The following is a 15,358-nucleotide window of genomic DNA, read 5'->3' on the forward strand; positions in this document are numbered from 1 at the left end:
GAAAGATGTGGCAGTCTGCTTCCGTAAAGATTTTCAGCCTTGAAAACCCTGTGGAGCAGTTCTACTCTGTCCTGTAAGGGTCACTATGAATTGGAATCAACAGCAATGGGTTTCGTATTAGTCTTTGCTTCAAGTATGGTTCACATTTTCAGAGACACACTGCCTGAGAAGAGAACTGGCCAGAGTTGGGTTAACATAAGGAGCCAGGAAGACCAAATGTTCCATGAATGGCTCCTCAGAACCCCTTGCATAGAGCCAGATCACAGGCTCAGCCCGTGATGGCTATGCAGGGCCCCTCCAGGTTGAAGGCATAGGGAGCTGAGCATGCCTGCTCTTCTGCTCCCCTCCCCGCCCCCCAGGCTCCTTCAACTAGTGGGATGGGATGAAGACTTCAGGAGCCAGAATGCGTATCTTTATTCCACCCTCCCACCAATACTATCAATTTTGATAGCCTCTGTTTTCAAAACCATTGGCATTAGTCCAAGCTAGAGGCAACTTGTTATTTTTCTTTTTCAAGGACTTTTGTTGTTTTTTTAACTAACTTTAATTCAGGTGTGACAAGACAAAGAGAAGAGACTACTATGTATCAGTGCCTACCTGTCTGTGGTGGAAACCCTGGTGGCATAGTGGTTAAGTGCTACAGCTGCCAAGTGAAAGACTGGCAGTTCAAATCCACCAGGCGCACCTTGAAAACTCTATTGGGCAGTTCTACCCTGTCCTGTAGACTTGATAAGAGTCGGAATCGCCTAAATGGCAACAGATTTGGTTTTTGGTTTTACCTGTCTATCTAATGCTACATTTATCATTTTAGTAAGTTTTCAAAAGGACCTGTATTAGACGACTGTTATATCATCCCTATTTTACAAATGAGAAAATTGAGGCCCAGAGAAGTCAATTAACAAGTTTATTTTGACAACTAAGTAATGCTAGAGCCAAGATTCAAACTTAAGTGTGTCTCAGACCAGTGGCCTTGTGTGGTTTCCACCACAGTCTCTTTGGTGCCAAGTACTAGTACTGGAGCGCTGTCCATGGTATTCCCGTCTTTGGGCTCTCAGTCTATGGCTCAAATCTCAACTACGTCTAAATCAAATGGCTACAAAACCACAAATGCCAACTGGTTATACTGTCACCTTTTGAGAAAAGTGACTGCAGACATTTCCTTATGCAGATGTTGTTATGTCCTATGTCATGCAGCCTGGCCATCATGATCATACGAGGAACCACTAGATCGGTGATTCCCAAACTTTGAAGTGCATATGTATCACCTGGGTTCTGCTATGATGATTAAACAAGTGACAATTAGATCAATGCTTCTCAAACTTTATCTTACATAAGAACCTCTGGGAATCTTGTTAAAATGCAAATTCTGATTCAGTAGCTCTGCGGTGTAGCCTGAAATTCTGCATCCATTTTATACCAGACCACACTTGGAGTAATGATGGTCTAGACCACTGGCTGATGAGGAGGATCAAGAGCTCTGCCCAATAGAAGTGTCTCATGTCTTATGGTTCTTAATCAACTCAATCTGTTCTCGGTGACTTTGGACACCAGGCATATAGATAAAAGGGTTGGAACAGCAGAAGAATCAGAAATAGAAAGAAAATGAATCGAGACTCTGGGAAAGCAATCAGAACAGAGCAATCCTTTTGAGAGGCTGATAAGATGCCCAAATCCCAGGAGCTGAGAGGATATACTTGGGGAGGGGAAGGGAGGTGGTAGGGGAAACAAGAATGAGAATGAGTGATTTATCTTGCCCCTGTTTCCCTGCTTGAGGAATTAATGATGTCATGTGGTCTTTTCCAGGCACCAACACAAATATAAACAAATGAAATACTTTATAAACTTACTTAATTTATGTTAGAAATTTTTTTCACCAGGATGTTATAAAACTTTTTGCTTCGAAACATAGCTTAAGAGACCTTGCTGCTCTGGTAATAAGTGGATATGAGATTGACACTATTGCTGGTTTTACATAATGAAAACTAACATGGTATTTTAATTAAATAATCCTGTATTACTCAAAAATAAATAATTTACTTGAAAAATGTTACTCTGAAACTTACTGTAAAACTTCTTTTCTTGAGAAAACACCTAATACTATCCTACCCAGATGTCCTGAATCCTAACTAACATCGATAGCTGGAAGTCAGCCTGTCATTATAGTGACTTTGTCCGTCTACTTTCTGATCCACTAGACTCAGACATTTAATAAATCATTGTGCAACCCTCGGAAACCATTTTCTGCAAGATTAATTTGGTGCTCAGAAAAGATATGCAAATATTGACCAGACTCAGACAAATGAGGAATAATTGGGCAGCCGGCGGGTCATGAGGAGAGTTTGGGACACTTTGAGTTTTGCCCAAGTGGAGTTGCCCAGTAGGCAACTGAATATGTGGATTTAGAGAAGACATTCAGGCCTAGGATTGAGATTGGGGAGGTGGTCACTAAAGGTCTGGGAGTACCCACAAAGCCATTGCTAAACTAAACAACAGTTTAGCCCAATTAATAAAAAAATGTTTGCCCTGAGCATTTCCCGTTGCCATCAAGTTGATTCCGACTCATAGCGACCCTAGGGGGCTCTTATAAAGAATTATCTATATGAGCTTGATCAGACAACAGTTCATCTAAAGCACAGATGAGAACTTTAAGGGGCAGAGAGCCTAAATTATTGGTGATGAAACACTATTGGTAGCGATAGTGAGAATGGTGACATAATGTGAACTGGTCATATAGAAATTGTGAATGGGTGTATGTTTGGTTGTGTACATTGCCACCAAAATTGATAATTAGGAAAAAAAAAAAAAAGAAGAAGAAGAATATATTCTAAGACCCTGGGGGGGGGGAGGCATAGGAGTACACGTGAGAATGTGATGGATTCTCATCATGTTACGTAAGAGAAGAAGACAAAGAACAGAAGCCTGATGATCATAAAAGGAAGAGAGGCCCAAACAGGAAATGAGAAGGAGAAACAGGCAGAGGAGGGGAAGCCAGGCAAGTGCTGGGCTGCAGAAGCCAAGGGAAGAGGATGTTTCGAGAAAGTACAGGGTAGAATCAACAGTGTCTGTGCTTCTAAAAAGTCCTGTAAAATGAACTGAGCCAGCAGGAATGGCATTAATGACCTCAGCGGGCAAGCACTTTCAAGTTTCGAGGAGGCAGAAGCTAGGTGGCAGGGGATTGAAACATGAAGGGTAGGAGAGTATGTGCAGGTAACACGTTCAAGGAATTTGGCTATGAAAGAGGGAAGCAAAGGTGATAGTGGGAGGGAGGAATAAACATTTCTCAATTAAAAAAGATATAATTTATTTTTAATAATAACACATGTACACAGTACAAAATTTCAAAGGCTACAAAAAATGCATTGAAAAGTAAATTTCTATGCTGGATATTCTCCTCTTACCTCCAGATTCACTCAGACCCTCCCCCACCCTGCACCTGGAGGCTGACTCGCATGGACCACATCAATGGACTGTGCGCAAAGGCTGTGGTTGCTCGCACTGAAACACCCCTCGTGGAGTTTGCCCGACAATGGAGTGTGGAGGACAGGAGGGGATGATTGATCCTCAGTCTTTTTTCCTGCAGACTCGCCCAGGACCACGGCTCCTGTCAGGCAGCCCTCTCCACACTGCTATTCTGCTGGGCTCTAGTAACTACGTCCAAAGCTTTCTCACTGCTCTTGCAAACCTTGAGGCTCTGCACTTTTGTAAATCCAAAAAAACCCACTGCCGTCAAGTGGATTCCGACTCATAGCTCCTCAAAATATCCAGTTTGTGTGTGCCTCCAGTTTCCTGCTGTGTCCCTGAGTGACACAGTCTCCCAGATAACTCTGACCCCCATCACCCAGCTCCTCCGCAGAGACACATACCGTCACCAGCTTCTATGCATATTTCCAGAAATATTCTAGGCATTATAAAAGCATTATACACACACACACATATATGTATATATACATGTACATGTATACAAGTTGTCCTGCATCTTATTCTTTTTCAGTGCTCCTTATTCTTTCTTTCTTGTTTTTTTTTTTTTAAATATATTTGCATAGGATTTCTTTGTAGGGGTGTATCATGATTTCTATAATTAGTTTCCTATTGATTATGAGGATCTTTGTATATAGGTTATATAGTGTGATAAGTATTTGTTGTTGTTGTTAGGTGCCACCGAGTCGGTTCCGACTCATAGGACCCTATGCACAACAGAACGAAACACTGGCCGGTCCTGCGCCATCCCTACAATCATTGTTATGCTTGAGCTCATGGTTGCAGCCACTGTGTCAATCCACCTTGTTGAGGGTCTTCCTCTTTTCCGCTGACCCTGTACTCTGCCAAGCATGATGTCCTTCTCCAGGGACTCATCCCTCCTGAAGACATGTCCAAAGTATGTAAGACGCAGTCTCACCATCCTTGCCTCTAAGGAGCATCCTGGCCGCACTTCTTCCAAGACAGATTTGTTCATTCTTTTGGCAGTCCATGATATGTTCAATATTCTTCGCCAACACCACAATTCAAAGACGTCAACACTTCTTCGGTCTTCGTTATTCATTCTCCAGCTTTCAGATGCATATGATGTGATTGAAAATACCATGGCTTGGGTCAGGTGCACCTTAGTCCTCAGGGTGACATCTTTGCTCTTCAACACTTTGAAGAGGTCTTTTGCAGCAGATTTGCCCAATGCAATGCGTCTTTTGATTTCTTGACTGCTTCTTCCATGGCTGTTGATCGTGGATCCAAGTAAAATGAAATCCTTGACAACTTCAATTTTTTCCCCATAATGTAATATATCTATATATGTATGTACAGATACATTACATGCATACAATCACACATATATATTCTTAGATATGAGATTGCTAGACCAAAGGAGTTATACACTGTAATTGTGATAAAATTGAAAGCCAAACCCATTCCTGTCAAGTCGATTCTGACTCATAGTGACTCTATAGGACAGAGTAGAACTGCCCCATAGAGTTTCCAAGGAGCAGCTGATGGATTTAAACTGCTGACCTTTTGGTTAGCAGCCAATCTCTTCACCACTCCGCCACCAGGGCTCCATAATTATGATTTAAAAAAAAACCCAGAGCCATCCAAACCAAAAAACCAAACCCAGTGCCGTCAAGTCGATTCCGACTCATAACAACCCTATAGGACAGAGTAGAACCGCCCCATAGAGTTTCCAAGGAGCGCCTGGCGGATTCAAACTGCCAATCCTTTGGCTCGCAGCCAGCACTTAACCACTACGCCACCAGGGTTTCCATACGGCCATATTACCCTTTGAAGGAGGCAATTTACACTCTTAATATTAAAAGTGTCTGTTTCCTCATACATATGCTTGCCACACATTATATTCTTAAATGTTTTCATCTTTCCTAATTTAATATGTGAAAAAGCAATGCCTTGTTTTAAATTTGCGTTTCTCTTGGCATGCGGGGAGTTGAATGTTTTTTTTTTAAAAGACACATTTGTATTGACTTTTCTGTTCACTCTTTATTGGGTATTTGGTATTTTTCTCATTGATTTGTGTGAGTTCTTAATTGAAAAAAATAACTCTTTGTGAATTGGTTCACAAGTAGTTTTCCCAGTTGGTCATTTACCAATCTTTCCTTGGTTTACTATCATAATTTTAGAGAGGCTTTCTCCTCTGAATGGAATGTTCAAATCTATGATTTCAAGTATTCTTAAGTGACCTTAAGTGCTAGGGTATGGCCGTGAAGGTAGACGTCTCTAGAGAGAAGGTCCTGTTGCTGATGAGGTAGGACTTGGACCTCGACTCTTCCTCTACTGCCAATATTGTGGCTGAGTATGTCTCATCCACCTATCTGTTGCTGGCACCTCTATGCCTTTAATTAAATAAGGTTTTTGCCTCTCATTGGTCAAGAATGAACAGGTAAGGCACAGAGAATTTTCCACACAAGGAAAGCTTTACTAAAAGAGGCTTGCAAGCGGAGATGAGGAGGGCCTAGGCAACGCTAACCCCACCCCACCTGCCCCACCCCACCCCCCGCCCCCGTCTCCCAGAACAAAAGACTTGCATGGTTTTTAAAAATTCTTGAGGGTGGGGGGAAGATTCATGTTTATTCAGAGGCCTAGCTGCGGTTTTCTGGCAAGTGGCCTATTTTCAGCAGGCATAGGTTAACTAAGGTGCGTGCTCAGCAGCTTTTTAAGATGGCTTTAAGATGGCTCCTGTCCTGGAGGCTTCTGGGATCCGTAGCAGGACTTATTATGGGGTGTCGCACCTGCGCAGTCCCCTGTTCCCTGAGTTTGATTCCCCAGCTGTGGCTGCAGCCCCTCACTGCCTCTGGTGGAAGGTCACACAGTGGTCATAGGTGGATGTTCTGCGCATGTCCCTGGGGTGGTTCTGAAAGACAACATTAAGGAAGTTTCCAGGCTGTTTTCTGATACCCTGCCCCATTGTTCTGGGGAATGGCTTTGTTTCTGCCCCCTGGCCCATTATTTTCTGTTACTTTGTTACTTTGTTTATGTGAATTGCAGATTTGGGGGCCCCACTGTTCCCTATCTTACATCCATATATTCATTCACACATACACCCATACCTACTAACCTAGCTATGCATCTGTATCTAAAACCAGAATTTCTTTATCGTGAGTTGAATTTTTTTAAACATTGCATAAATCCAGACTGGTCTTCTACCAACTATTCTGACAAAATCAAAGCCTGAAAACAGAATCCTGGAAAGCCTATCCAATTAAATATGAAAATAATGACCAAAAAAGGCAATTTAAAATTTAAATTGTAATTTAAATCATGTCCCAGTTTTTGCCTTCCGTGACTTTTGACAGCCTTTATGCTCACATTTACAAAACATATGGAGAAGAGAGGGTGATCACGGTTTTCTTTTCCTGACATACTCTTGTCAAGTAAAGACTGTATTTCCCCACTGCAATGTTTTAGAGCAGTGATTTTTAACCTTTCTGGGGGTCACAGGCCTTTCTGAGACTCCGATGAAAGCTTTGGAACATTTTCTGCAGAAAAATGCACACTGGCAATTTTGTGTCCTATTTTGGAGGAGTCCTGGAACTTCAGAGCCTGTCTACAAACCCCAGACTCAAGCCCTGTTTCAGAGCCAGGAAAGTGGGGAGTCTATGTGATGCCAATGAGTTCTATACACATTAGGTTCTGTCCATCAATGAGAAACAAGGGTTCACATCTAGCTGAAGTGGAAACATGTCACATCCATATTTATCTTGTAATGCTCCACTCCCATTTTCAGCTCTGCCACCAGAGCATCTTGAGAACATATTTCCGCCTGCCCCCCCTTCCCTTGGTTCCAACTAGAGCCTTTTAGGTCCTAGACAGTGGCTGGTTTATACATGCTGCATCCTTTTTTCACTGGAATACAAGAGGTTTATTGATCTCATAATAAAATACTTTGCTTGATTTTTATGCAAACCTTCAGTGTCAGGATGCTTTTTTGATACCAAAAAGGCATGGATGTCGTTTGCATTTTATTAGTAATGGTCAAGTAAGAGTCTTACTTCTCACAGTGTCACCGAGTAAGTAAAAGCAATTATGCATTGACTGTACTATGCTTTTGTTTGATCCTGTTTCCATCTTTATTTCCTTAGATTTTCAGATTTGCTTCTGTAGCTTATAATGATGCAAACGTGTTATTACAGAGTTGTGGGGACCTCGCCAATCCAGGTTTAAAAATATTTCCATCACACCATACACAAAAACTAATTCAAAATAGATCAAAGGCCTAAATATAAAACCAAAAACTATAAAGATCATAGAAGAAAAAATAGGATTACCACAAGAGTCCCTAATACAAGGCGTTAACAGGATACAAACCAACACATAAATTCCAGAAGATAAGCTAGATGCCTTAGTCATCTAGTACTGCTATAACAGAAATACCACAAGTGGATGGCCTTAACAAAGAGAAATTTATTTCCTCACAGAAAAGTAGGCTAAAAGTCCAAATTGAAGGTGGCAGCTCTAGGGGAAGACTTTCTCTCTCTGTCAGCTCTGGGAGAAGGTCTTTGTCATCAATCTTCCCCTGGTCAAGGAGCTTCTCAGGTGCAGAGACCCTAGGTCCAAAGGACACGCTGTGCTCCTGGTGCTGCTTTCTTGGTGGTATGAGGTCCCCAGCTCTCTGCTTGCTTCCCTTTCCTTTTATCTCTTGAGAGATAAAAGGTGGCTCAGGCCACATTTCAGGGAAACTACCTTTACATTGGATCAGGGAGGTGACCTGAGTAAGGGTGGTGTTACAATCCCACCCTAATCCTCTCAACATAAAATTACAATCACAAAATGGAGGACAACCACACAATACTGGGAATCATGGCCTAACCAAGTTGACACATATTTTTGAGGGGACACAATTCAATCCATGACACTAGATAACTGGAATTTTCTAAAAACTAAACACTTATGCTCATCAAAAGACTGTACCAAAAGAGTAAAAAGAGAACCTACAGACTGGGGAAAAAAATTTGGCTATTACAAATCCAACAAAGGCCTAATCTCTAAAATCTACAGGAAAATCCAATGTCTCTACAACAAAAAGACAAATAATCCAATTAAAAAATGACCAAAGGAAATGAACAGACACTGCACCGACGAAGACATTCAAGCAGAAAACAGACATATAAGGAAATGCTCGCAACCACTAGCCATTAGAGAAATGCAAATCAAAACCACAATGAGATACCATCTCACCCCAACATTATTGGCACGAATAAAAAAAACAGGAAATAACAAATATTGGAGAGGCTTCAAGGAGATTGAACTCTTATGCCTTGCTGGTGGGAATGCAAAATGGTACAACCATTTTGGAAAATGATATGGTGTTTCCTTAGAAATCTAGAAATAGGAATACCATATGATCTAGCAATCCCACTCCCAGGAATATATCCTAGAGAAATAAGAGCCATCACACAAATAGACATATGCACGCCCATGTTCATTGCAGCATTGTTCACAACAGCAAAAAGATGGAAACAACCTAGATGCCCATCTATAGTTTGAATGGATAAACAAACTATGGTATATACACACAATGCAGTAAGATGCAACGATGAAGAACAATGATGAATCTGCGAAGCATCTTACAACATGGATGAATCTGGAGGGAATTATGCTGAGTGAAATAAGTCAATCACAAAAGGAAAAATATTGTATGTGATCACTACTATAAAAACTCATGAAAAAGTTTACACACAAAAAGAAACAATCTTTGATGGTTATGAGAGAGGGGAAAGGTGGGGATGGAAAAACACTAGACAACAGATACTTGGTAACTTTGGTGAAGGGTAAGACAGTACAAAATACTGGGGAAGCCAGCACAACTTGTCCAGCGCAAGGTCATGGAAGCTCCATACACACATCCAAACTCCCTGAAGGACCCAATACTGGGCTAAGGGCTGTGGGGACCATGGTCTCAGGGAACATCTAGCTCAGCTGCCATAACATAGTTTATAAAGAAAATGTTCTACGTTCTACTTTGGTGATTAGGGTCTGGGGTCTTAAAAGATTGTGAGCAGCCATCTAAGATACTCCACTGGTCTCACCCTGGCTGGAGCAAGGAAGAATGAAGAAAACCAAAGATATAAGGGAGAGATTAGTTCGAAAGACTAATGGACCACAACTACCACAGCCTCCACCAGACTGAGTCTAGCACAACTAAATGAGATGGTGCCCAGCTACCACCACTGACTGCTCTGACAGAGATCACAATATAGGATCCCAGACAGAGCTGGAGAAAAATGTTGAACAAAATTCTAACTCACAAAAAAAAAGATCAGACTTACTGGCCTGAATGGAGAAACCCTGAGAGTATGGCTCCAGAACACCCTTTTAAGCTCAGTAATGAAGTCACTCCTGAGGTTTTTTTTTTCTTTTTTTAATGAAGTCACTCCTGAGGTTCCCCCCTCAGCCAAAGATTAGACAGGCCCATAAAACAAAACAAGACTAAAGGGGCACACCAGCTCAGGAGCAAGGACTAGAAGGCTGGAGGGGACAGGAAAGCTGGTAATAGGGAACCCAAGGTCAAGAAGGGGAGAGTGTTGACATGTCATGGGGTTGGTAACCAATGTCACAAAACAATATGTGTTCTAATTGCTTAATGAAAAACTAGTTTGTTCTGTAAACCTTCATCTAAAGTATAATAAGAAAAAATTAAAATTAAAAAATATTTCCAGTGAGCAGGACTTGACACTATGCCTGGTTACCAAGTAGTCTCTCTAAATCTCTACTTGATGCCTCTCAATGTTGGGTGTGTTCCAGGTCAGAGTAGCACAGAAGCTCTTAAGAGGTCTCTGGCACACCTCAAAGGGATATTTCAAATAATGGCAAAAAATATCCCATTCTACTTCTACTTCTATTTTTTTTTTTTTTTTTTTTTGCTTGACTAACATACTTTTGTATCTTAAGCAACCGTTAACCAACACTATGATAAAAGGAGAAAATATTGAAGTTGTCAAGGATTTCATTTTACTTGTATCTATAACCAGTGCTCATGGAAGGAGCAGTCAAGAAATCAAACAACATATTGCACTGAGCAAATCTGCTGCCAAAGACCTCTTTAAGGTGTTAAAAAGCAGAGATGTCACTTTGAGGACTAAGGTGTGCCTGACCCAAGCCATAGTATTTTCGTTCGCCTCATATGCATGTGAAAGCTGGACAATGAATAAGGAAACTCGAAGAAAAATTGATGTATTTGAATTACGGTGTTGGTGAAGAATATTGAATATACCATGGACTGGCAGAAGAACAAATTTTTCGTGGAAGAAGTACAGCCAGAATGTTCCTTAAAAGGGAAGATGTCGAGACTTCATTTCATGTACTTTGGACATGTTACCAGGAGGGATCTGTCCCTGGAGAAGGACATCATGCTTGGTAAAGTAGAGGGTCAGCAAAAAAGAGGAAGACCCTGAACGAGATGGACTGATACAGTGGCTGCAACAATGGGCTCTGGCACAGCAACAATTGCCAGCATGGCACAGGTCTGGACAGTGGTTCATTCTGTTGTACATAGGGTCACTATGAGTTGGAACCAGCTGGATGACACCTAACAACAACAAAGATATTTTTGATGGTTAATATTTGAATTCAACATTTCCCTTCAATCCATCTTTAGTACAGTAGTAAAGCCTGTGTATTAGTCAGGGTTCTCCAAAAAACCCATCAATAATATATGAGTAGATAGATAGATAGATAGACAGACAGACAAATTTATTTGTGGCACCTGGAAAGTCAAGAATCCATAGGTTAAAAAGCTGGGAATTGCATTAGGATAGTCTTGAGGTAGAATCCTTCTCTCTCAGGAAACCTCAGTTTCTCAAGACCTTCAGCTGAGTGGATGAAGCACATTATGGAGGGTAATCTGCTTCACTTAAGGTCAACTGACTTAAATGTTGTCGTTAGATGCTGTTAGTTCACACTGACTCATATTGACCTTGTGTACAACTGAAAGAAACATTGCCTGGTCCTTGGTCATCCTCACAGTCTCCGACATGTTTGAGTCCATCATTGTGGCTATTGTGCCAATCCATCTCTCTGAGGGTCTTTCAAACCCTCTTCGGTTCTCTACTTCATCAAACATGATATCCTTCTCTAGCAATTGATCCTTCCTGATGAAATGTCGAACGCAAGCAAGTTGGACGATGTTCTGTTGTGCTCCATAAGGTTCCCATTGGCTAATTTTTTGAAAGTAGATCTCCAGGCTTTTCTTCCTTGTCTGTCTTAATCTGGAAGCTTCCTTGAAACCAAACCACCATGAAATACCAGTGGCATAGTTCCCAGCAGCATAGCAACATGGAAGCCTCCACAGCATAACAAACTGATAAAATGATGGTGGGATTTAAATGTTAATCACATGCAAATACCTTCTAAGTACCATCTAGACTAAGTGTTTGACTAAACAGCTGGGCACCACAGCCTAGTCAAGCTGACACATGAAAGTAACCATCAATGTTTCTAAGTGGAGTTGCCACTCAGATGGACTAGGAGAATGGTGCACCTAAAGCCGAGGGAGAGGAGTTGCTGTCCCAGTGGGCCTGGAAGGCGGAGCTGAAGCCCAGGGCTGAGGGGTCTCTACTCAGAATCTGCAGTGTGGCCAATACCTGGAGTGTGGAGGGCATGGCCACTGTGTAAATTGTCTCAGAGAACAGAGGGTTATTTTCAAAGCCTTCAGGGCTAATGTGATGTGCTCTGTTGACTTGCTTGGTGCCTGTTATTTCTTCTTTCCCTCCAGTTTCTCCCATTTGTAATAGAAATGTATAGCTTGTGCCTGTTCTGCCATCGTGCCTTTGGAAGCAGATAACCTGTATTCTAGATTTCACAGATGAAGAGGAATTTTTGGATTCTGGACTTTGAGTTACAACTTTTGGTATGATATGATGGGATGGATGTTTTGCATGTTGCAAGAATGTGACTTTTTGGAGGCCAAAAGGTGGAATGTCATAGACTGAATTATGTCCCTCCCAAAATTTCTATATTAACTTGGTTAGGCCATAATTTCCATTATTCTGTGGTTATCCTCCATTTTGTGATTGTAATTTTATGTTAAAGAGGATTAGGGTGGGATTGTAATACCCTTACCAGGTCATATCCCTGATTCAATGTAAAGGGAGTTTCCCTGGGGTGTGGCCTGCACCATGTTTTATCTCTCAAGAGATAAAAGGAAAGGGAAGCAAGCAGAGAGTTGGGGTCCTCAAACCACCAAGAAAGAAGTACCGGAAGCAGAGTGCATCCTTTGGACCTGGAGTCCCTGTGCCTGAGAAGCTCCTCGACCAGAGGAAGACTGATGACAAGGCATCTTCCTCCAGAGCTGACAGCGAGAGAAAGATTTCCCCTGGAGCTGACACCCTGAATTTAGACTCGTAACCTACTAGACCATGAGAGAATAAATTTCTCTTGTTAAAGCCAAAAAAATTAACCATCAAAACCTGTAACTATAATATAAAGGGCATGATTTTATTCAGTGTCTTCAAAGCAATTTATTAAATGGCCATTAGTAGTATACATAGTATATAGTTTAATCATTGAAAGGCCATGGAGCTCCATGAGAACTGAGGTAAATAGCCTGGGCTCTAGACCTCATAGGGCTGTTTGATTTAAATGCTTTTGAAGATGCTACCTCACATACAGACAATTCAAATATAGGTAGTCCCTGACTCAGGACGTATTTGAGTTACAACTCACACACTACTGTCTGTTTTTGGGTTTTGTTTTTGGTACATGGTATCATTAGCAATATCTACTACATACAACGTTGCAGCACATAACTTGCTGATGTGATCATTCTCAGATGTTCACTCACAGATGCTCAATGTCATGATTTACTGTTCAAAACATCGCCGTATAGCAGAGGAAAGAAATGCTGAAGGAGAAAGAAATAACAAGGAAGAGGAAGGAGAGAAGTTGTCAAAAAATTAGAAAAGATGAGCTGAAGTTTTTTCTAATCTAAATTAGGGGCTTCAATTGCTTGAAAACATGAATGGACCCAAATGCTGGTCACTTTGCTAAAGGTAGATTTGGGAAGCAGTGAGATGTTACCACGATATATACGAAAAGGAAGAAAGAAAAGGACCGTATAGACAACTCACTAATTTACTGACTAGAAATACCATCCCCATTCCCATGGATAATCCAAATAATCCAGAACCTTCCACAGATAGATAGCGTTATTACTGACAAAATGCCAACATTGTCCAGCTCTTCATCGTCGGAGTAAATTTTTATGATTTGTATATTTTTATGTATGTATTAAAATATATCTGTAAGTTTTATATGTAACATTTCTAGTTCCCACAGACAAATAAAGAGTGGATTTATAAGGCAATAATAATGAAAACTAAAAAAAAAAAAGAGGTATTCAATATTCAGCTTACATCAGAACCAACTTACAACGGAGTGGTCAGAATGCAACTCCGCTGTAAATCCGGGACTACCTGAGCACGATAATAATCTAGATGCACCTGGTTAAACTACTACTGAGACCACACAATTTCAGGGACATGGTTGTTATAGTGTGCTAACGAGTCAATTCCGATGCATAGCATCCCTACAGGACAGAGTAGAACTGCCTCACGGGACTTCCTATGCTGTAATCTTTATGGAAGGAGCCCTGGTGGTGTAGTGGTTAAGTGCTCAGCTGCTAACCAAAAGGTTGGCAGTTCGAACCCACCAACTACTCTGCAGGGGAAAGATGTGGCAATCTTTATGGGAGCAGATCATCAGGTCTTTTTTCCCGCAGAGGAGCTGGTAGGTTGAAACCACCAGCCCTTCAGTTAGCAGCCAAGCTGCTTAACCATTATGTCACCAGGGCACCGATATTAAGCACCAGCAAAAAAGTGAGGAAGTTTGTAGGCTCAGGAATCACGTCTGAGTTTAGATCCTAGCTCCTTCTTACCAGCTGTGTGATCCTGAGCATGTCACTTAACATCTCTGTGAAACGGTGCTAACAATAGTACCTACAGAGGTGAAGGGGCTGCTGTGAAGCCTAAACGAGATAATTTATACACAGCATTTAGCACAAGGTCTGGCACTTCATAAATGCAAAGGACTGCAGTAAGTGGCTATGGGGTAACTCTTTGTTCTTGGTTCCTGAGTTGTTGTTGTTGTTGTGTTGTTAAGTGCCGTCAACTCGGTTCTGACTCATAGCGACCCTATGCACAACAGAATGAAACACTGCCCGGTCCTGTGCCATCCTTACAATCGTTGTTATGCTTGAGCTCATGGTTGCAGCCACTGTGTCAATCCACCTTGTTGAGGGTCTTCCTCTTTTCCTCTGACCCTGTACTCTGCCAAGCATGATGTCCTTCTCCAGGGACTCATCCCTCCTGAAGACATGTCCAAAGTATGTAAGACGCAGTCTCACCATCCTTGCCTCTAAGGAGCATCCTGGCCGCACTTCTTCCAAGACAGATTTGTTCATTCTTTTGGCAGTCCATGATATATTCAATATTCTTCGCCAACACCACAATTCAAAGACGTCAACACTTCTTCGGTCTTCGTTATTCATTCTCCAGCTTTCAGATGCATATGATGTGATTGAAAATACCATGGCTTGGGTCAGGTGCACCTTAGTCCTCAGGGTGACATCTTTGCTCTTCAACACTTTGAAGAGGTCCTTTGCAGCAGATTTGCCCAATGCAATGCATCTTTTGATTTCTTGACTGCTGCTTCCATGGCTGTTGATTGTGGATCCAAGTAAAAGGAAACCCTTGACAACTTCAATCTTTTCTCCATTTATCATGATGTAGCTCATTGGTCCAGTTGTGAGGATTTTTGTTTTATGTTGAGGTGTAATCCATACTGAAGACTGCGGTCTTTGATCTTCATTAGTAAGTGCTTCAAGTCCTCCTCACTTTCAGCAAGCAAGGTTGTGTCGTCTGCA

At 41.6% G+C, this 15,358-nt stretch overlaps 1 protein-coding gene across 1 annotated transcript in view; it reads right to left on the minus strand.

Moving 5' to 3' along the window:
• Positions 1-6,041: 6,041 nt before the first annotated feature.
• COQ3 (coenzyme Q3, methyltransferase) overlaps positions 6,042-15,358 on the minus strand; it is a 57,368-nt gene continuing 48,051 nt past the window's right edge. Inside the window, exon 8 of the transcript XR_007518879.1 lies at positions 6,042-6,352. The gene's annotated coding sequence lies outside the window, so the exon portion shown is untranslated. The remainder of the gene's footprint in view (positions 6,353-15,358) is intronic.

This window comes from Elephas maximus, chromosome 1, assembly GCF_024166365.1.
Source record: "Elephas maximus indicus isolate mEleMax1 chromosome 1, mEleMax1 primary haplotype, whole genome shotgun sequence".
Lineage (NCBI taxonomy): Eukaryota > Metazoa > Chordata > Mammalia > Proboscidea > Elephantidae > Elephas > Elephas maximus.